Source organism: Anabrus simplex, chromosome 12 (genome assembly GCF_040414725.1).
Source record: "Anabrus simplex isolate iqAnaSimp1 chromosome 12, ASM4041472v1, whole genome shotgun sequence".
NCBI lineage: Eukaryota > Metazoa > Arthropoda > Insecta > Orthoptera > Tettigoniidae > Anabrus > Anabrus simplex.
In genome coordinates, this window is record NC_090276.1 from 33321685 (window position 1) to 33346203 (window position 24519).

The 24519-nt window shown below is 38.0% G+C and overlaps 1 protein-coding gene and 1 pseudogene across 2 annotated transcripts in view; one reads left to right on the top strand and one right to left on the bottom strand.

Moving 5' to 3' along the window:
- The window catches only part of LOC136884493 (uncharacterized), an 865858-nt gene that overhangs the window by 650988 nt on the left and 190351 nt on the right, over positions 1 to 24519 (bottom strand). The window lies entirely within an intron of this gene.
- LOC137502801 (uncharacterized) lies at positions 7250 to 10077 on the top strand (annotated as a pseudogene).

Consider the following 24519-nt stretch of genomic DNA (forward strand, 5'->3'; position numbering starts at 1 on the left):
GTTCTAGAAGCTCCTTGTGATTGGCCAAAATTACAAAGTTCCTTAATGGCCAGTATATTACCTGTTTTAATTGGTAAATGTGGCAGTTGTTATTGGCTACTTGTAATCGCACTATTTCCTCTTTTTGGATCCTCATGTGAGCAACGCATTTTGCCCACGTCTTTTCCATCTGACCCTCCTCGCTCAGAGTTTACATCGTCTGGGATCCGCAGTCCCTTACGGTAAGCGCCATATTATTGCTTTTCACTTCATTTAAATTTATTCTTGTGTTTCGGTCTTCTCTTGTTTAATTAAACTTTCGGTGATAAGGTAATTTGAATTTTCATAACGGAGTTTTCCTCTATACTTCCACATTTGCCAATTTTAATTTTTGAATGACCGGGCCTTGATGGGCGGTGACAGGAATATTTTTATTTTCTAGATAACTCTTATTTGGTTCTCAATTTGTAACCTAATCCATTTTCAGAAGAGTGGTAGTTGTAATCAAATTCATTTTGTTTGTGCTGTTCGCCTTACTGAAATTATGTTAAACTTTATCCATATTGTCGGAAGATTACAGTTTGCACCTTATAGAATTATTTAAATTTCCTTTTAATGCGTGTTTAATTGTCATCGGCTTCCTCTCTTCTTTTGGTTTATTTGATTTTGTATCTTTTCATTTGTTAACCAATAATACATTTGAGCTGGGCGGTCGCCGCGCGTTTCTCTTTCCTCAAAACGAGATACTATCTCATGGCCTCATTAGGGTCCCTTCCACGTTCCACGATGCTTGCGTAGTTGTCGTTGTTAGACCTTTAAGTTAAAAGTTGCCGCAACGCGAACATGGCGTTAAATATTTGTTTTTATTCCATTATTATTTGTAGACACCAGTTGATGCTACAGTAATTTTAAACATATATTATTCTAGACTTGAACTAGGTTCTTCCACGCTAAGTAGCATATCCGGCAACGAGATTTCTCGAGAAAATCCAGTCTGCCACTAAGCTTCGAGCCTCAACACAATGGATAAACATCCGTGGATAATTCTTCGTAGACGCTCGTTGTCTGGTGTTGCCTGACCTTGCTTTGGCTGTGTGTCTGCCTGAAGTTACCCACATCATTGCGCCTATTGTGATAACTCCATTATGCATCTGTAGAATTCATGCGTCACAAATATCAGGCTTCGTTCAATGACGTGATTATACAAGCGATACAGGCTACTTCCGAGCGTAACATCCACCTTCGTAATGTGGTGTGTGCAGTTTATTTCCAAAATTCTTTTGAGGCATCAATAATGAAAAACATTGAATTTGTGAGCTGATGACGTCTTCCAAGCTTCACTTTCATATAGACTCATCGGTATAGTAATGAAACGTAGAGTGCCATGTACATTTCAATCTTTTCAATGGCTTTTCCAGTTCTATAGTTGATATCAGAATTTGCGGCAAGGTTATTTATCTTCCATAGTCATAACTAGAGCCCGGATTTTTATGCATTAATAGGTTAGAGCGCAAAATTACTGAAGCTAGTAGCAAGTATAGTCTACCTTCACAACGACTATGCTATAGGGTTTGCATAAGCATTAGGGGTACGGCCCATCAGAACCCCTATAATTTATGTTACTCTTGCTACATTATGGAAGAGCGGGTGGGCGACACTTCCTACTTACCAAATTAGTTTGCAATCTAAGCTGTTACTGCATAAAAATCCGAGCTTTAGTCATCACAAAACAAGACATCCGTATTTTGAAACAGTCCTGATGATTTGCAATTCGATGCTCGGAGCAGCTGCAACGATCTAGTTACACTTGCTCTCATAATTTGTCACTGCTGTGATAGTGAAGCTCTATGAAATACAAGGCATCATAAAATACGACTTGCCAATAGTCATTGGTTAAGTAACTTTTGATTTACAGTCTTCGAGCAGGTTCATGATGTCCCTCACACTCATAGAATTACATGGTAGCCATCATAAATAATATAAGAAATCAAACCATCAGATTTGAAAGGTCTGAAACACAACACAATGAGGTTCACGAAGTAAAGAACCAACATGTGAATATGAACCGTCTCATTATGTAAACAAGAGTACTAGCTGTATGTTTTTGAAGTGATGGGATTAATGGTTGGTGGTAGAGGAACCATTCCTCGCTGTTGCACTGACTGCCTTGAAATATTCAACCCAAACCCTGAAAAACTATGCCTCTCAAACTGTTTAATGCAACAAAATGGATTAATGTATTAATCAACGATTATGTAATCAACAACTCACGATAAATTTTAAATTTTCTCTTGCTTTACTCTATGTTTGTTCTTGGGTACAATCTTAGGTTTGGAAATCAATCAATCAATCAATCAATCAATCAATCAATCAATCAATCAATCAATCAATCAATCAATCAATCAATCAATCAATCAATCAATCAATCAATCAATCAATCAATCAATCAATCAATCAATCAATCAATCAATCAATCAATCAATCAATCAATCAATCAATCAATCAATCAATCAATCAATCAATCAATCAATCAATCAATCAATCAATCAATCAATCAATCAATCAATCAATCAACCAACCAACCAACCAACCAATCAACCAATCAATCAAATCTGTAAATCTGTGTGTCATTCACAACGATATTGAGAAAATGAGAAGGTTTTGACAGCTGAATTTGGTACCAGTTATAGACTGTCATACGTTATTGTTCTTCTTTATTATCCGTTTACCCTCCAGGGTCGGAATTTCCCTCGGACTGAGCGAGCGATCCCACCCCTACCGCCTCAAGGGCAGTGGCCCGGAGCTTCAGACTCTGGGTCAGGGTATATAACTGGGGAGGTTTACCGGTACCTCACCCAGGCGGCCTCACCTGCTATGCTTAACAGGGACCTTGCGGGGGGATGAGCCGATAGGAAGGGATAGACAAGGAAGAGGGAAGGAGGCGGTCATGGCCTTAAGTTAGGTATCATTCCGGCATTTGCCTGGAGGAGGAATGGGAAACCACTAAAAACCATTTCCAGGATGGCTGAGGTGGAAATTGAACCAACCTCTACTCCGTTGACCTCCCGAGTCTGAGTGGACCCCGTTCCAGCCCTCACACCACGTTTCAAATTTCGTGGCAGAGCCGGGAATCGAAACTGGGTCTCCGAGGGTGGCAGCTAATCACACTAACCACTGCACCACAGAGGCGGACAATTTTAACCATAATTGCTTAATTTCCCTGGCACGGGACCTGGGTGTATGTGCCATCTTCATCATCATTTCATCCTCATTATGACGCGCAGGTCGCCTACGGGCGTCCAATCAAAAGACCTGCACCATGCCTCTCCGAAGGCCACACGATATTTCATTTCAACAGAACTTCTGAGGCAGCGGAGAGGAATTGCTATCTAGTGAGGAAATCCTGCCAGCCTTATGGGCACGTTTCCGGATAAGGCTCCACTGGACGAAGTATTCTATTTTACACCTTAGACTTTGGAGCTGGAGCGAAGCTTTCGAAAAATTGTAGTTGAAATATTATTTCGTAATTATATAAATGTGTGTACTTATTGTCAGTTCATAATTTAATTTGTTAAAGAACATCAGAAAGGAACTTTCAAATGCAGTGCTACAGTTCTGTTTTTGAATTATTAATATTATTATTATTATTATCATTATTATTATTATTATTATTATTATTTTGAATTTCCAATTGCTCTATAGATAATAATTTCAACTGTCGTAGACAGGCATAGGTAATAGTAAATAAAGAAGTAAACCAGTAAGTAAGTAGCATATATCTCTAAGTATGAAGCTGTAAGCAGAGAGAATGATACTCAATATCGTACCTCCGTATTTCAATAGTACATTGTCCCGGTGTTAGTCGAACAAAATTGAATGGAGGCTCAGATAACATGTGTGTTTTTTTCATCTTTTATACGAACTGGAGCCGCTTTCAGAATGGAAGACGCCAGCCAACCTCACGTTCCATTAAGAAGTAGTAGTGCTCGCTGTTACGTGGCGAGGCAGTGCCATTCGCCCACCACTTTACCTGTCATTTCAATAGCTTTTAAAGCTAAATTCCCGCTGGCACAAATGTCACCAGGCAAGGAGTAGCCTTGCGATATAACACTCTTCACGTATCTACCCCTCTTATACCTAGTATTATTAATATTACTTCACTGTTTACAACACGAAATGGATGGAGGTTATTTCTGAACACTAATATTTCCCTTTCCATACTTCAATACCCTCTTGTTTCCATATGGCATTTTCGCAGGTAAGATGTGCTATTGATATGTTACATTTGAAAGTCTTTCCCACAGATTCTTGATGGAGGGAACATGCCAATTTTTCATTTCCATTCCGAGATAGAATTGAAGTGTGTGAGCTCGTTATGGAAACGTTCTTCCTGCTATTAGCAAGGCTTATTATTGCATTAAATATCTCGTCAAATTTCCTTCTTTTCTAAACAATATATCTTAATAAGATTTTACAAATTGAAAATCAAACACACACATGATCAGTACAGTGAGAGCATATAGATAGCTAAAAATATATGTACATCTGTAACTGGACATAATTATAAATATTTCAGACATATTGAAAACACTTGTTGCAAGATGCAATTTCTTGTCTAGTTCATCAGTTTATAATCTGTTTGGATGTAGCTCTACAGGCAAACTTATTCTGTGCTAAACTTTTCATATTTACTTAACTACAGCTTCCTACATACACTCTAATTTGTTTGTCATATTCATTCGTTGGTCTACCCCATATTTCTTACAGCCTACACTTCCCTCAAAAAAATCTGAACAAATTCTGGGAGTCTTAAGGTGTCATCTATCATTCTTCAAACTTCACCGAACCGTTCTCCTCTCATAAATTAGATTCAGTAACACTTCGTTCCTCATCTTATCTACTCATGTCACCTTCATCATTCCTCCGTAACATGACATGGCCTAACAGCACAAAATCACTGATTTTTCGATATGTTGCTGTGAAAGCCTTAATAATTCTAAGGTACATATGCAATAATATGTTGGAATGCAGAATAACTTGATAATGAGGAAGTCACTCGCTCTTCGTTGATGTAAAAAGATTAACACAGATTCTAGGAGTTCTGATGGACCGTACCCCTAACGTTTATGCAAACCTCATAGCACAAGCGTTGTGCAGGTAGAAAATACTGCTTCGGTCAGTTAGGATCCTAACCAATTCCCTGCATGAATATCCGGGCTGTTGTTATATGTTGGAGATTGTGAGAGGGGAGGGGCAGGTACCGCCAACTTTGGAGAGAAAACATATTTTTATTCATTTTTTGTCACCATAAACTAGGAATTATATGATTTCTTAAAAAGGTACAAACTCTGCAGTCTTTTGAAATAATTATTTCCTTTACTTTCCTTAATTATGAAGACAAATACTTAGCGGAAATACGCATAAAATGTCGTTCGTTGTGACTAACCAATTTGTATAGCGCCACAGCAAGTAGTGGAAACTCGCGTAGTAACGTGTAGCATGTGCTATGAGGAAGGGTAGCAGGGGTATATTTTTGCCAAGGTCATAAACACTGAAGTGAGATTCACCCGCTTGCCGTGAGCAATCGTCAGTCTGCCAGTCACACTCATTCAATATATCTGTGTAGTTCTATCTAGTGTCTGTTATTTATAAAGTGTGTACTCATATTTACTGATCATGCAGAGGTGACTTTGTCGTAGGAAAGTTGGATCCATCGGACATTGGCTTCTGGAACATAATGGGAAGCCGGAGGAAGAAACAGTCCCACATCCGCTTTGTCCAACACAAATGTCACATGGAGTGACCGGAATTTGAACCACGGAACCCAGCGACCATGGAGGCTCAAGTTTATTATACAGGGTGAAGCGAAATTCGCGCACTACAGTGTTGCCAGTTTTCCAGTATTGATCGTCCTTTTTCTGCCTGATATACTCGCAGGACGAACTTTTGTGAGAGACATTTCTTTATTGCTGGCATGTGAGGAGTCACACTGCGACGCCCCAGTGCGCGAATTTCGCTTCACCCTGTATAGTGTTGGATAAAAATTTAAAAAAACTGCTATTATCGCAAGTCAGTATACTGTGAAATAACTCTAAATTTGCCAAGAGAGCAATCAATTTAGGTGTAACCCCTAGCCCTATGTATCCCTTAAATCCAGGTATATTTTGTTGTCTGTAAATTATTGTGCAACCCCGCACTTCTAATTCCCAATCACCACAATATGAAGTACAAACGCACACACTGGTTTTAGAAGGAACGGTACAGGATAGAAATACACCCAACTCTGTGTCAGCCGGACGTATCTTCCGCAGTTGAAAATCGCAGGATCTATTGAATGCTGACCAGCCAGCAACCATACATATATACACACACACACGTATATAGAGCAGCAGCGGTATTTCACTTGACACAAATCATGAAAGGCCGGATATGGAACACATGTTTCACTTGCTGCCTCAACAACTTGTTACTGGTGCTGTGATTGCGCCATGCCACGCCGTACCGGTGACATATTCCCGAGCTATCGGACTTCCACACACACACATGCACACACACACGCATTGATAGCCCCATTCTTCGCACTAGAACGAGCCTCTGCAATGCCTGTTTGATTAACATTAACTTCATTGTTCACAGAGCTGGAATGGTTTATTCCCTGCCGCGTTTATGGCTCGTCCATATCTCCACTTCAGTTTCTGTATCGGATCTCAAATGTGCCACTTATTTCACACATCCTAGCCATTTCGAAAATTATTTATTAAAAATTACGTACCCCTCACAATGAGAGACAACTGATTAATTTAGTACCTACTTTTCCATTAACTGAGATTATAATAATTATTTTTATTATTATTAACAAATACATCGCAAATTAGAAATATTCCGGTGGCAGTGATCACTTACCCAACAACAACAACAACAACAATAATACAACAAGCAATTCCATGGAAGGAAAATGTTAAAATAATTACTACTCTTTTAAATTCTAAATCCGGTATCATCATACACAAATTCACACACAACTTAAAATATTTCCAGTGTTTAACCCTATGACTTAGGCCGCGTGCACAGCGAGCGCGCTGCGCGTAGTGCATCGTGTGTTGCTCAACGCTAAGTGTCACGCTAAGCATAACCAGTGCTTTGTTCCTAATGCAGGTGTTCACACCGTCCACGCTCTGCTACGCTGTACGCCTACCTTACAGCTAAGTGAAGCGACAGATAACGAGCAGTCTTGGTTAATTCTTAGCGTTACATAGCTTTTTCTGAGACTATGGAAGAAGCAATTATTCATACAGTGCTTCAAAGAGAAGAAATATGGAACTAAAAACATAGAAACTATAAAAACCTAATTCTTTTGCAAAAGAAGTGGACTGAAATATCTGTAACATTTGGCAAAGATGGTAAGTTTTATTGCATTACTACAGTAAAAACATACAGTAATATTACTTATAGCCGCCACTGTGGTGTAGTGGTTAGCGTGATTAGCTGCCACCCCCGGAGGTCCGGGTTCGATTCCCGGCTCTGCCACGAAATTTGAAAAGTTGTACGACGGCTGGAACGGAGTCCACTCAGCCTCGGGAGGTCAACTGAGTAGAGGTGGGTTCGATTCCCACCTCAACCATCCTCGAAGTGGTTTTCCGTGGTTTCCCACTTCACCTCCAGGCGAATGCCGGGATGGTACCTAACTTAAGGCCACGGCCGCTTCCTTCCGTCATCCTTGCCTATCCCTTCCAATCTTCCCATCCCCCTACAAGAACCCTGTTCACCATAGCAGGTGAGGCCGCCTGGGCGAGGTACTGGTCATACTTCCCAGTTGTATCCCCCGACCAAGAGTCTGAAGCTCCAGGACACTGCCCTTGTGGCGGTAGAGGTGGGATCCCTTGCTGAGTCCGAGGGAAAAGCCGAACCTGGAGGGTAAACAGATGATGATGATGATGATGATGATGATGATGAATATTACTTATATTCTATCTGGCTCCATGGCTAAATGGTTAGCGTGCTGGCCTATGATCACAGGGGTCCCGGGTTCGATTCCAGGCAGGTCGGGAATTTGAACCATCATTGGCTAATTTCATTGGCACGGGGGCTGGGTGCATATGTCGTCTTCATCATCATTTCATCTAAGTCACGACACGCAGTTCGCCTACGGGCGTTAAATCTAAAGACCTGCACCTGGCGAGCCAAACCTCTCCTCGGACACTCCCGCCCTAAAAGCCATACGCCATTTCATTTTCACTTCTATTCTCACACTTTAAACTGGGATTAACATTGTGACAGGATGGATAACTTGTAATACAGTTGATAGAATGTCCCAGACTCTGTCATATCGGTTTATAATTTTACCAATGGAATACGGTAACATGAAGAATTATATCGCACTCTGCAGGCAAGTAATGGGCTTGGAAGAAAATATTCCTATCTATGAACGATTATACTTGTTATAAATTTACTCCCCTTTGGTTACGGCAGTAAAATGTATATGCTAAATGTAATTATTGTACCAAGATACAGATCCAGTGTCATTAAAGAAATCGCAGAAAGTATCTCGGATGTTTTATACCCTATCAAGGAAACGTCACTGTGTTGGTGTGTTAGTGCGTAATGAATTACCAAGCTGAGCAATCAGGTTCCCATCTGGGAAGATTCGTGGATTAAAATGAAGCTGTGAAGGACGCAAATAGCTTTTACAATATCAGTTTTTACTGGTTTCAGTAAAACCCGCCTCTTACTGTACATAATACCAAAGGCACCTTCTACATTTCTTTTTGCCCTTGAGATTCGATAATTATCTGTACGTTTCTGATTGTCTAAAATTCATTTGGGATATTGCCTTATCAAGTACTGCAAAAGAGGGTATGCTTCATCACCAATAATGACAAAAGGAGCGATATCTTGAATCTGTGGAAGTTCTCATGCTGGTGGAATATTTAGTGTGTTATTTAACAATAATGTGTATAACGAGGTAGTTCTAAAATTTCCTAAATCACTTTGACGTCCATCAGCCCCAATATCAACAGCTTGCAACCTGCATCAACAAGAGCTTGTTACAATATTGAAAAGTACAGTTTATATTTATAATATAACGAGCAGGATTTAGCCATTAAATTTCTATGGGTTTTGCCATTCAGTGTTCCTATACAATTGGGAAACTACCATTTCTCGCAATACTTTTCTACTTGTCGCAACATTTCTGTTGTAAGGGTTGGAATGGTAGTCACCTGCAAAATAATCTATAGTATGAAACACGTGTGTTTAATAATTTGAGAAACTGTCGACACGCCCAATCGAAAGTGAAGTGGCAAAATATGAAATGACTCTCCAGTTGCAAGATATATGACATAAATAGCAAATAGGTTCATTTAATTATAATTAGTTGTGTAGAATGTTTGTAATAAATGAGAAAGTTACATCTATAAGTCACATTTTTCATAAATATTGTATAACTGGAAAAGTCCGTACTAACTACTTATTTTCTCATTCAGGTCTACATTTTGTGTATATTTTAGTTAAAACTATGAAGTTCCAATGGAAATATCTTAGAGATTACTTCCAACGAGAGTGCAAGAAAGTGAATCATCCGAGATATGGAGCAGGAGCCGATCGTGGCAATATTTTGACGTGATGCTCCTTATCAAATGTGTTACGACTTCTGAAAAAGTCAAATCAAGTCTACAAGAAGAACATGACAGAAGCCAGGAAGGAATATCAGAAGACTCTACTGGACATGAAACGTTACCACAAAGTGAGGAGTCCATTCCACGAAGCTATTCTTCGTGTTCGTCTTCACATGTTAAAAAAACAAAAGGAAACACAAGAATATGAAATACTGGGTGTTGAGGGAAAAAGAAAATTGGATTTGTTATTGAATGGAGATAAACGGGAAGAATATGCTGATTTGCTCTTTCATAACAGTTAGTTGTCGGACATCAAAACACTGCCTCTGTGGGGAAAACGTCGTTTGAGATCTAAGATACATGAACTTGTCGTCAGCGAGATTAAAGATAACGAAACACAGTTGAAATAACCTTTATTATACCGCCTGAAGCTTATAATCAACCCACATTTTCATTATTTACTTACCGAGATTCTTTGCTTTAAAGTTGTATTTTTGCTACTTTACTATCTGATTAAGTAAAGTGTTGAGTGCTGTGGATTATTTATGTATCTCTTGTATCACCTTCCATCATAATACTAATATAATTTGGTTTTTAAATGTACGCTGTGACTCCACTTTCCATTATTATTATTTTTTGATTCGTTGTGCCCAACTGTAGTGCGTTTTAACTTATTTTGCACAATGTTTCTTCTTCTTTCCTTGCCAATATCTGATATAGATGTTGATTCCCATAGGGAATCTGAAATATTTGTTCCGAATGAGTAAATTTATAATACCAATATAAATGGTCTGTTATTGGACATTATTAATTGTCCAGCTAACTCATTCCTGGTTGCCAGCGTTTCGCCCTCGTGTGCTAGGCTGGGCTCATCAGTTGGTACCTAGCACACCTACCAAGACGCTGGCTAGTGCATACCGTGGAGGCCACTGCGTAGGCTAATTGTAGCCACCGGCAATGCCAATGCACTATGAGACACTTTGTCCCATTATCAAAAATTGATGCCTGCCTGGCCATCAGATGATATAGATGTTGATTCCCATAGAGAATCAGAAATATTTTTTCCGAATGAGTAAATTTATAATACCAATATAAATGGTCCGTTATTGGACATTATAAATTTTCCAGCTAACTCATTCCTGGTTGCCAGCGTTTCGCCCTCGTGTGCTAGGCTGGGCTCATCAGTTGGTACCTAGCACACCTACCAAGACGCTGGCTAGTGCATACCGTGCAGGCCACTGCGTAGGCTAATTGTAGCCACCGGCAGTGCCAATGCACTATGAGACACTTTGTCCCATTATCAAAAATTGATGCCTGCCTGGCCATCAGATGATATAGATAGGGCGAAACGCTGGCAACCAGGAATGAGTTAGCTGGAAAATTTATAATTTCCAATAACGGACCATTTATATTGGTATTATAAATTTACTCATTCGGAACAAATATTTCAGATTCCCTATGGGAATCAACATCTATATCATCTGATGACCAGGCAGGCATCAATTTTTGATAATGGGACAAAGTGTCTCATAGTGCATTGGCACTGCCGGTGGCTACAATTAGCCTACGCAGTGGCCTCCACGGTATGCACTAGCCAGCGTCTTGGTAGGTGTGCTAGGTACCAACTGATGAGCCCAGCCTAGCACACGAGGGCGAAACGCTGGCAACCAGGAATGCGTTAGCTGGAAAATTTATAATGTCCACTAACGGACCATTTATATTGGTATTGCCAATATCTCTCATTTTTTTCACTGTGTTCCTTTCTGCGTGTTTCTATCCAGCCTGTATTTTTTCTTGTTGGTTTCTCTGCAAATTTATGTTTGTTTACTAAGCTTCTAAATTTCATTCTATCTTGAGTGGTTTCGTCCTCAATACCCATTTATTGTAGATATTCATGAATTTCTGCTAACCAATTGTTGCGGATTTTCAGGGTTGGAGCTAGATTTAGAATTTTCTTTGTCAGCCTGTTGTTATTCATTCTGTGTAGGTGTCCGTAGAATTTCAGTCGTCTCTTTCTGATGGTATCTGTGATTTTTTCTGTGAATTGAAAAATTTCGTGTGGTTTCTTTTTCATCCAAATTACATTTTCGAACTTTGGTCCTCGGATTTCTTCTGAGAATTTTCCTGTCTTGTTTCTCAATGCTTTTCATTTGTGACCTTCCGCCAATGATCAGTGTTTAAGATGCATAAAGTGCCTCTGGTTTGATGACTGTATTGTAGCGTCGTAAGTTTGCATTTTTTTAATATACATCTTTTGTTGTATCTGTTCCATGTGATTTTGTAAGCCCATTGCAGTTTAGCAGTTCTTTCTTTGTTAGCTTCCTGATTTAACCCTGCTGGCTGAATAATTTCACCTAGATACTTGAATTTGTCTACTTGGGAAATAATTCCACATCTGGTGATTAATGGTTGATTGTCGAAACTTGATTTAGTTCCTTCAACAAACTGCGTCTTTTCAAATGAAATTTGAAGTCCGGCTTTTGCGGCTATTTCATGCAATTTTTCTATGGAGTGGATTGTTTCTTGTCTGTTGTACGAAAAGATCGCAAGGTCATCTGCGAAAGCTAAGCAATCAATGTGAATTTTGTCTTTAAGAAGTCTGCCAATGTTTATACCTTTAGTTTCTTTTCTCCATTCACGAATCACTTTTTACAAGACTAAATTGAATAGTAGTGGGGATAGTCCATCTCCCTGTCGGGTCGGACACCAGTTCTGATTTCGAACGGTTGAGAAATTTTTCCATTATTATTATTATTATTATTATTATTATTATTATTATTATTATTATTATTATTATTATTATTATTTTATATACCTGACTGTTAAAACTAGCCGTTGTTCAGGTGATATCTTCTGTTAAAAGTTAGTACCAGAGACACCAAGAGATTTTCTAACTTCCCTAAGAGCAACTCAAAGGTATTTTTGTCATTCTTAAGTAATCATAAAATTAATGTGAATGAAGTCCTGCATCTCTGTACAAAATGGTAGAATTCTCCGAAAGTATTTCGTTCTTCCTTTAATTCATGAACCCTCTTACGATTCGTCTTTCTAATGTTCAATTTTAAGTAGCTGTTATCTATCAAAAATGTAATTTCTTGCGAACTTAGATAACCCTAAAACGCCTCGTGCCACACTAAGCTGACTGCATAGGGTAGAGAATTCAGTGTGAACAGGAAACACGCCTTGCGCTATGCCCAACACTTCACGCTTACACGCGACACTTCAAAATGTTGCACTGTGAACAACAACAACAATATGAATGCAAAAAGCAATTCCATGGAAAGAAAATATTAGAAGAAAAATGCTACTAGTTTAACATTCTAAATACAGCATAATCATATACAAATTCACAAGCAAATTAATTATTCCAAGTGCTTAACAATGCGGCTTATAGTACTATAGGCTGAGCTTCCTACTAATTTAGTATTACATCACCATCATATAGAATTTCACACATGCCTAAACATTTCAAAATTTTACACTATGATTTTCAGTGGATTCATGTTATTAGATGAAAATATCATCTTATATATTTATTTCATAGTAACATCATCATCAGTATTCTGCCATATGGCAGGTCTTCACATGGCAGCTCTCCACGCAATCCTGTCTCTTGCCACCCTCTTTGTTTCCTCATACTTGTATTCTATCCTGATACTGTCCAGCACCTGATGTCTTTTTCCATTTACCGTTTCTTCTATTGCATCTATAGTCAAGCAATCTCTCCTCATCCAATGACCAATCCAATTTCCTTTCTCTTCTTGATTACTTTTAATATACCTCTCTCTTCCCCAACTCTTCTCAAGACTTCTTCATTTTTTACTTTTTCCATCCATTGTATACTTTCCATCATCATCTTCATCTGTTTAAACTCCAGGTTCGGTTTTTCCCTCGGACTCAGCGAGGGATCCCACCTCTACCGCCTCAAGGGCAGTGTCCTGGAGCTTCAGACTCTTGGTCGGGGGATACAACTGGGGGGAATGACCAGTACCTCGCCCAGGCGGCCTCACCTGCTATGCTGAACAGGGGCCTTGCGGGGTATGTGGAAGATTGGAAGGGATAGACAAGGAAGAGGGAAGGAAGCGGCCGTGACCTTAAGTTAGGTACCATCCCGGCATTCGCCTGGAGGAGAAGTGGGAAACCACGGAAAACCACTTCGAGGATGGCTGAGGTGGGAGTCGAACCCAGCTCTACTCAGTTGACCTCCCGAGGCTGAGTGGACCCCGTTCCAGCCCTCGTACTACTTTTCAAATTTTCGTGGCAGAGCCGGGAATCGAACCCGGACCTCCGGGGGTGGCAGCTAATCACGCTAACCACTACACCACAGAGTCCAGCATTTGCCTGGTGTAAAAATGGGGAACCACGGAAAACGATCTTCAGGGCTGCAGACAGTGGGATTCGAACCCACAATCTCCCGGATGCAAGCTCAGTTTCAGAACGTTAATGAAAAGTGTTAGTTGCTTGGTAACCTGCTAAGGAGATAATTATTGCGATTTGGTGTACGCCTTCGCAATTACATTTACGGATTTGATTGTATGATTACTCAAAGCTGGCTGAACTTCGAGATATATCAATGCCTCATGATTCAGTGGCAAGTACCTCCGGAAAGAATAAAAGAAAAATGAAACAAATCGGTCCAGTAGAACGGATGGACAGATTTGCCAAAGCGGAGTTTAGTAAACTCTTTTAATATTTTGAAAATAATGAACTGTTTTAAATACCCAAATTAAACCAGCTGGTTTTGATCTGCCTCGACGTACGTGGAAAACTTCCAATAGGATTCGAACAAATCCTGGTGTATGTAATGATTTCCTGTACAAAGGGAAGAAAATTTCTGATCCATCTTGTGTTTGTGGAGCGACTTCCCAGACCATCCAACACATTGTGCAGCAGTGTAGTATTATGTCATACTCGGGAGATCTGAAGGACTCTCTAACGCTGACTCCAGATGGTGTTAACTGGATAGACAAATTAACTCTCACTATACAAGTGCATACATTGTCAATGTATACTTTGTTTTATGTCTAATAGTAATAACGCCCTAGTAATTTTAGTATATCATTTATATATTGTTGTATATTCCATTGTGTTTCCATACGCTGAATAATAATAATAATAATAATAATAATAATAATAATAATAATAATAATAATAATAATAATAATAATAATACTGAACAATAAAGGACACAACAACTTCATGAACAGATTTTGTGAGAAGATGAATAATCGGAATGTAACTGTTTTCTTTAGGAAATTTCTTTACGTCGCTCCAACACTGATAGGCGACGTTGCAATGGGAATGGGCTAGGAGTGGGAAGGAAGTAGTTCTGGCCTTCATTTCGGTAGAGCCTTAGTATTTGCTTGGTGTGAAAATAGAAAACCACGTAAAACCATCTTCAGGACAGCCCACAGTGGTCGTCGAACCTGTTATCTCCCGACTGCAAGCTATCAGCAAGTAAAGCATTCAAGAGTCATAGACTTAATTCTTAGAGCCGCAGTCATAACGTGGTCAAGATCTTCTTTTCCATTTTTACAGGACATCTATACGTACAGCGTGCTTAACCGAATCCGCTTTCCTTTGCTGTTCAAAGCGAAGCAATTTTTCTCGGATGGATGACATTTTAGAACACAAGTTTTCTTGCGTCGCACCGACCTAGATAGTTCTTATGGGGACTATTGGGCAGAAAAGGGCTATAAGTGGGAATAAAGCGGCCGTGGCCTTTAATACGGCACAGCAACAGCATTTGCTGATCAGCTCAAGATGGGGGGCAAATCCACAAACAATGCGGACAAGTGCTGTATTTTCATGATTCCTATCCCCAATTCCAACCCCAATGTTCAAATTCGCTGAGGATTTAAAGGATCTTTTTTCTATCTCAGTAGATGCCCTGTACTTCGTGATTTTCTCTTCCAAGTTCATGAAGTTACTATTGTAATTTGTTTCATTTAAGTCCGAGGATCTGAGTTCAGGTGGTGAGTAGACCTGAACAATTCATTTTCGGGTGATGTCATTGTTAGATTCCGTTCTGATGATTTTGTTTGTCTTTGAATTTTGGGTAGTCACCACGTTACAGCATCTTGCCACTTACGCCCTTACGTAGAGTTGGTCATAGATATAGTTTATATAAGGAATTCTTTGTGACGATGGGAAAGACAGTATCAAAGGGGCAATATCATTTTAAAGACAATAAACTCTGGAATTTATTTCAACACTAACTCAAAGTGCAGCGATGAATCACAGGTCTGAGATACATCTTTATGATAATTAACAAATTTGGAAATTTTTCGAGATTGTCAACATAATAAATCAAATTTACAGATCAAATCTATTTGTTCATTGGAATGTGAACATCGAACTGGGCATAGTTCGCTAACAGATTTAGTAGATTATCTCCAGAAATGGACTTCCCGATGAGGAAATAGCTTAAATACGTGGTACTGTTTCTAGAGTTGTAAGATTTGATCCCAAACCTCCAATAAGGATTAGAGAAATGTAATCCGGTGGTTAATGTGAGCCCAAACCATCTAACGAGAGTTTCACCATGTTTCACCTTTAAAGCTATTGCTAGAAGAAAATTAGGTGAAACTCATGTAATCATTAGTTAACTAAGAAACACGATAGTCATACTAATTATTTAAACGTAAGAGATTTCTTCGGACAATATTGTACTTTGACGTTTGTCTATACTACCTACAGCTGAAATATTGAAACACTTTATGCAGTGAGCCTATGAAAAATGTCCGGATTGCTGCTTCATTTTACGAACTTCATATATCGCGGTAAATATATCCATGTAGTTCGGTTTGCACGTGTAAATATTTTCTCATATTCCGTGCGGCTAGAGCATCCACACAGTTCTGAGTGTACTGTATGTCACAGGAAAGGTAACTTTTGTACTGGATCAATTGAAATCCACGCCCATGACCTAGCGAGTTGCCTTAATGTGCGAATTCCGTAGAGTTTAGCAACTGTTTACCTATTGCTTCCTTAAATGAAGAACTTTACTTTTGAATTTCTTGTTCTAAATGATGATATATTCACAAGCATATTATCGTCACAGACTGGACAAGGACTTCCTTTACTCAGAAGTAATCTGGACTGAAAATCAATTTACAACTCTCGAATCCAGTGTTTGAAATAGTTTGCATGGAGTCATGTTATTTTCTTGTAAATAATCACCTTTGTTTACAGTATATAAAGTGCTTTTTCATGTTCATTGAGTTCTACTTTAGCAATTCTATCTAGACTTTGAGAACGAATTAAAGTAAAATCACAAATTTTGAAGAATGATTAAATATGTACCAGGCAATACTGTCCCATTCTTTTCGTTTTATTACGAGTAAATAAATGCTATTTAGTATCATAAACTTTGCGTATGTTATAATCTGAGTGTCTCATAAGTAGAGCCCGGATTATGATGCATTAATAGGTTAGAATGCAAACTTATTGAAGCGAGTAGCAAGTATAATCTACCTTCACAACGATTATGCTATGAGGTTTGCATGAACATTAGGGGTACGGCCCATCAGAACCCCTATAATTTATGTTACTCTTGCTACATTATGGAAGAGCGGGTGGCCGACACTTCCTACTAACCCAATTAGTTTGCAATCTAACCTGTTACTGCATAAAAATCCAGACTTTACTCATAAGATATCGTAATAAATATGTACCGTACATTTTATTCATCAAAATAAATATTGAGGTTCATTTTTGAAGGAAACGTTCATTTCCTGTTCTATATGATGATCTATTTTAATAAAAATTCAATCTTCTGCTTGTTGGAAGCAATGAAGGTGTGAAATTTTTTAAAGAGTAACTCTTTCAGCCTACCGTCTGGATTGTTTTGGTTTGATATTTACATAAACAGTAGGATTATGGTTAATTAGAACCCCTGAAAGTTATGCAACTCTACCTACGGAATTGCAACTTGGGCAAGACGTAACTTCCTACTCACTAAACAAATAATTCTCATTCTGATCTATTATTGTATCATAATCCGTAAACTCGTTTTCTTCTATTTCCAATGTAATTTAATTATTTCGTACATGGTTTAATACGTTTCGTGTTTTAGATCCGTGATTGATGGGATATCAAGTTAAATATAATTTATATTAAGGGAACTCAAAATAAAATATGATTCATTTCCTCAGACAATAAACGAATTGCTACCCATTTCATTGGCTGCATGCTGTGGTAAATGCATTCAGTTTAGTCCTCCCAACAATACGCCGCTTTAAAGATGAAGTGCTTTCTATTTTTAGCTTTCGTTTGTACTGTGGATTCTGTCTCTAAGCAAGACAAGTTTTACAGACACTCGACCACCACAAGTCAATGGCGCGAAGTTTACAAGCCAGCCAGGCACCGTGCGATGTCTGCACAAGAATAATGGTCGTCGAGACGGGCAACCATCCATATTAGCGTCGTGTCCATGTGGCAGACTAACCGTCCTCTTCAAATATTCAGCAGGTGGTTTGGAGAGAAGAGCTCCACCTGATTAAGAAGAACGACCGCCCTGGGAAGGGATTTAAATTGTTTGCTACCGAAGTAAAGTGCTGATTTAGTGAAATATAACAGTGAGATTCTGCGTTCTAAAAGCTGTCATACTTGCGCTAAATCCTTACAGCTGATATTTTTTAGAGTGGACATAATTTCATTAACAATATTCTCCCTATAAATAATGGAAACAGTACAGAGAAGTACCATATAATGTCATATACAGGGTATTCTCGAAATTGGAGTCAGTAATATGGGCGTGGATAAGAAATCCTAAAACAACAAAAAAGATCCCGATAAACATAGGTTAGAATGCAAACTTACTGGAGTGAATAACAAGTATATGCTAATCTGCACAACGGCTATGCTATGAGTTTTGCGTAACTTTAGGGGTTAAGCCCATTATAACCCCTACAACCTATGCTGCTTTCACTTCATCAGGGAAGAGCGGTCTAGACGACAAATCCTGATAACCAAATTAGTTTCCATTCTACACTATTACTGCGTAAAGGTCCGGAGTTTACTGATAATAGACCTCGAGTTCCTGTAATCATGTTTGTGAAGATCACTCTACAGGAAGTACTCAAAATGTACCACTAATTTGATGATTCATTTACCTACTGAACAGTGTATTTTCAGGTGTTGTTTGGGGCCAATGAGAAAAAATTAGTTTACTTGGACCAACGAGTAGGAAAAGACATCAGCGCAATTATTAGGAAGTAAATAATAATAATAATAATAATAATAATAATAATAATAATAATAATAATAATAATAATAATCGAATTTGACGCCATCTGGCTGTCTGCTTGTACATTTCAACGTTACGTTTTACTCTAGACCCACTAGATGCCAGACAGTGTAAACAGAATCTCTCTTGGGCGTTTGTGGGTGATATTTAATGAATTTTGTAGGGTAAACACCAAATGTGTCACCAGAGATCTTTTACATGTCGCACCGTACGACATGGAGTGTCGAAGGGATTTTTTCCGTCCCTTCAAAAATCCGACTATATCTGCCGGGTTTGAACGCGCTACCTTGCGATTCGGAGGTCGACATTCCACCACTGATCCAAAAAGGCAGATAGTAAATTGAATGATACGAAATACTAATGCAGAATCATTGATTCCGAGATTAATACGAAATATCCCCTCAGTTCCAGCTAATAACGTCGACAGATGTAACTGGTAAATTATCAAATCAAATCAAATCAAATCAAATCAAATCAAATCAAATCAAATCAAATCAAATCAAATCAAATCAAATCAAATCAAATCAAATCAAATCAAATCAAATCAAATCAAATCAAATCAAATCAAATCAAATCAAATCAAATCAAATCAAATCAAATCAAATCAAATCAAATCAAATCAAATCAAATCAAATCAAATCAAATCAAATCAAATCAAATCAAATCAAATCAAATCAAATCAAATCAAATCAAATCAAATCAAATCAAATCAAATCAAATCAAATCAAATCAAATCAAATCAAATCAAATCAAATCAAATCAAATCAAATCAAATCAAATCAAATCAAATCAAATCAAATCAAATCAAATCAAATCAAATCAAATCAAAATCAAAATCAAATCAAATCAAATCAAAATCAAAATCAAATCAAATCAATCACCCAGGTGGCAGATTTCCTATCTGTTGTTTACCTTGTCCTCCCTTAAATAATTTCAACATATTTAGCAATGTACTGAAAATCTCCCATGGTAAATTATTCCAATCCCTAACTGCTTTTCCTATGAACGAATATTTGCCCCTCTTTGGCCTCTTTAATTCCAACTCTATCTTCATATTGTGGATCTTTGCTACATTTAAAAGCACCCCCCTAATTTATTCGTCTACTAATGTCATTCCACGCCATCTCCCCACTGGCAGCTGGGGACATACAGCTTAGTCGAGGAGCTCGTCTCCTTTCTCCCAAGTATTCCCAGCACAAATTTTGCAACATTTTCGTAACGCTACTACTCTTTGGTCGGAAATCATCCAGAACAAATGGAGCTGCTTTTCTTTGAATTATTTCCAGTTTCGAATCAAGTATTCCTGGTGAGTGTCCCATACACTGGAACCATACTCTAGTTGGGGTCTTGCCAGAGAATTACCTGCCCTCCCCTTTACATCATTACTACAACCTTTAAATACTATCATAATTTTGTGCATACAGTAGATCTGTACCCTTTATTTACAATTACATTCATGTGATTACCCCAAAGATGTTTCCTTATATTCACATCTAGGTACTTACAGTTAACCCAATAAGGAATGCTCACCCTATCAACGCAGTAATTATAACTGAAAGGAATTTTCTTATTAGTGAAACTCACAACCTTATTTTTCAACCCCGTTTATCATCAAACCATTGCCTGCTTATAGGGAGGTCTTGTGTTGGGGTATACTAACAGCAATCCGATTACTCTATAGAGGTATTACAATGTGAATGGGAACACATAATTGGACGAACACGGTAACTAGTTAGCATCGGATTAGAGATCCATAGAAAAGGAGATTGAGACAAACATGCCAAAAGAAAAAGTGATCAGGACAGCATGAATATCTCCATATACTCAAGCCTTCAAATTGACAGGATCTATCCCCCAACAAACCCAGTTTTCGTAATACCATTTCTTCTCACTTTCAAACGGACTGCTTCTTTTGATTTAAAGCTTCATCAGAAGGACGGGAAATAGATCTGTAAGGTTGGCCCCTCAAAGATTTAAAGCTTGGAAGAATCGGATGTCGAAGAACTGGGAATGATAGTGTGATATCACGTCTGTCTTTTTTTGTGTTTTAATATTTGTCCTTGTCTCCCCTTCCATTGCTCCCTTTCCTGATACTGGTTGTCGCTGTGTTACCCGAATGCGTTCCTACTCATGCTCCTATCTTTCTGTAATATTCAATCCAGAATATTCACAAATAATAAGAGGCTCCTGAGGCCTGATGTTATTTTAAAGGGACACTGTTTAAAAGTGGCAATACCCTGCAAAATAAATCAAATAAATAAATATTTATTACACATCTATATACCAAATATGTGGAAACACATTGAACTCGGTGTCGTCATATCTCCACTTAACAGTCTCTGACCATATACTATTAAAGGTGTACTCACTTTTATGAGATTTGACCAAAATAGAAAATTATGGATCTAAGGAGAATAGGAATTCAGGTAAAAGGTTTGTTAGATATCGGGCGGAAATGCTATACTGTTCAGAAAAGGGCGAAGGGGAGCCCCAGAAATCTGGTGTTGGTTAATATTTCTGAAGATATGATTTAAGAATCGGAACACAAGGGAAGAAGTAATAATGTGAATTTGAGAAATTAAAATATTCTGGACACATTTTTGCTACAACTAGAGAAATCAATTCGATTTTGATAAGGCCTATTTAAAGGGAGATGAAAAAACATAGGTGATTTAGGCTATGGTGATTATACAGAGACGGAAGTACTTGGAGACAGTAGGGTGAAAATTATTATCACGACAATGAATGAATTGATGTTAATAATAATAATAATGATAGTAATAATAATAAGCTAATGAAAACCAACCGAATCAACCGAAAATATAACAAACACCAGTGTATAATAAAACGTGCTGTATTTGTACAATTGTAATAATTAATTCATAAAATAATAATTAATAACCATTGCAATATTATTAAAATAATCAAAATATATGAATAAAATAAAATAATCGCTTCACGCTTGGGCGTCAATTGTAATCTAATTCGAAATATATGAATAAATACTGAATAAATTAATAACATAATTAAAAATAAACTAATATAAATAATATTTCGAAATTTTCGTTGTATGAGCGCCATAATTCACCGGAATTGATCCCCCGAATTTTGATAGAGTGTGATAATTCTCTCTCCCAGGGCGTGTACATGAAGCTGCGTACGGGTGCATCTGCTTCAGGCCTTACATAACCTCCTGAAAATGACTAAATATGTAGGAACTGCACCTAGGTTCATCAATGACTCCACTTATTCTAAAATAACTAACTATATCCTAAGTAGCATCCGTGCATGGGCACTTCATCAACACACAAAATATACATAAAATTCACTCAGAAAATACCATATTTACAACGACGACAACAAGAACAGTGGGAAACCAAAACCGAGGAGCAAGCTACCATTTGCAGTTAGTCCGCTGAAAGTTCATTACAAAGCATATATATATATATATATATGGATGTGTCTGTGTATTAACACAACTTGCATATTCTCATTATTGGCATTTGTTGTGTCTGTCTGTTAGGTCATCAGCCCAGAGGCTGGTTGGATCCTCAAATAGCATCACCAAAGGTTATGCAGTTATAAGGAAAACTCCAAAAACCAATGGCAGCACCAAAATGAGGCATACTAGGCAAGATGAGGAGTGAGGTAGTTTGCCATTGCTTTCCTCACTGGGTCAGAAAGTACTATTGCAGCATGACTGACCCTATGAGCAGCACCTTTCATAACACTCAGATGCACCAGTCATGCTCTGAAGGTCATTACTCAGCACTACCCATACCCCAGCAACTTCCATATTGTCACAGCCATGGATGTTGACTAGGACTGCGGTGGAAGCTACACTTTACTCTGGCCTGTGCCAAGAGATGGATGCAAAAGTACTGTATCCATCAAGAAATGACAGCAGGCAGGACATTTGTTGTAGCATACATATAACTCTACTTTATCATTCTGTATTCACTGACTCTAAGAATTGGTTTAAAGATACATTCAATTGAGCAACACACGCTTGTCGTTCCAAAACATGAATTATGGAAAGACTGAGATACAGTACCCCACAGCTTTCACCAACATATAATACCAAGCCACCACACATTATACAATACCAAGCGCATAAGCACTCCACAGTTGTAGATAAGTACTACACTTCACATTCCAGAAATATTATCAGACCACGTTCCACCAAAGTTGCATCTCCTCATCATAGCAAAGTTTGCAGTACATTCTGCTCCACCAAAGTTAGAAGTCAAGTTTTCCGCTGTTTTCGCACATGCCTATACAGACCTCAGCTTCCCTCTACTCTTTCATGATACGTCTACATTGATGTTGGCCATCCAATCGCGAGTGGAATATCCTCTTGCCATTCCAAGACCACGCCCTGAATCTCTTCCGGATCCCAAGACAATAACAGCATTAACGGACTCTGGGTTGTTCCACATGGCTTATATAAATTTTCCGAGTAGAAAATACCACTGTTTTCCTATACGTTTGTACAAAACAAATTACTCATACCACATATGGCGGCCTTCCAGATTAAAATATTAGGAGCCGGGCTGAGTGGCTCAGACGGTTGAGGCGCTGGCCTTCTGACCTCAACTAGGCAGGTTCGGTCCTGGCTTAGTCCGGTGGTATTTGAAGGTGCTTGAATACATCAGCCACGTGTCGGTAGATTTACCGGCATATAAAATAACTCTTGCAGGACTAAATTGCGGCACCTCGGTGTCACCGAAAACCATAGAAGTAGCTAGAGGGACGTAAAGCAATTATTATTATTATTATTATTATTATTATTATTATTATTATTATTATTATTATTATTATTATTATTATTATTATTATTATTATTATTATTATTATTATTATTATTATTATTATTATTATTATTTCAGTTGCATATTTTGCTCTTAATATTAATTAATATTAATAATGTGGCCTCTGATAGTGAAAAACCGTCGACCATGACATATGATTCGTAGAAATTGGAACGAGATCATTTAGAGATTAGATATATGCCATGTTACAAAACGAACTCATTTGAACATTTGTAATATGCGTAGACGAAACTTGAAGATGTAACGGCTGTTTCTCTACATAATTCAATTAAATCCGATTATATTTTATTAAAAATTCAAATTCTTTTTTAAATTAATTTATGGAAACGCTGTATTGTTGCTTGAGTTTTTGAAAGGAAATTGAAAGTTCAATGGATATGTTTTTCTTACGGAATATGTTAGAAATATTTAATTAGGTTGTAGATGTAATAATTTTCATTAACATATATATTTGATGCAAGTTCCGAGGCATATTTTAGGCTTTTGTAGTGACTGAAGTATTATTTCATAAGTGGTGAAGAATGAAAATGAAGGTTGCAGAATGCTATTTAAATATCTGAAATTTACTATATATACAAATTTATTCCTCTATCTCCTACTGGATGAATTTTCCCCCAAATCATAATATTTTCTGTTAAGAACTACTTATGGGTTATAATGTAGTTCACATCTGCACCTTTCCTAAGAAAGTTTCTTGACTGTATACCTGTGTTACCTCGCACCAGAGTGTAGTGAATTTACTGTATCTTGTCGGAGTTCATTCTCATAGGTTTATATAACCCACTAAAAGTCACCGTTGAGTTACAGACCCTCGGTATCATACTTCCCGCAATACAGCTGTCAA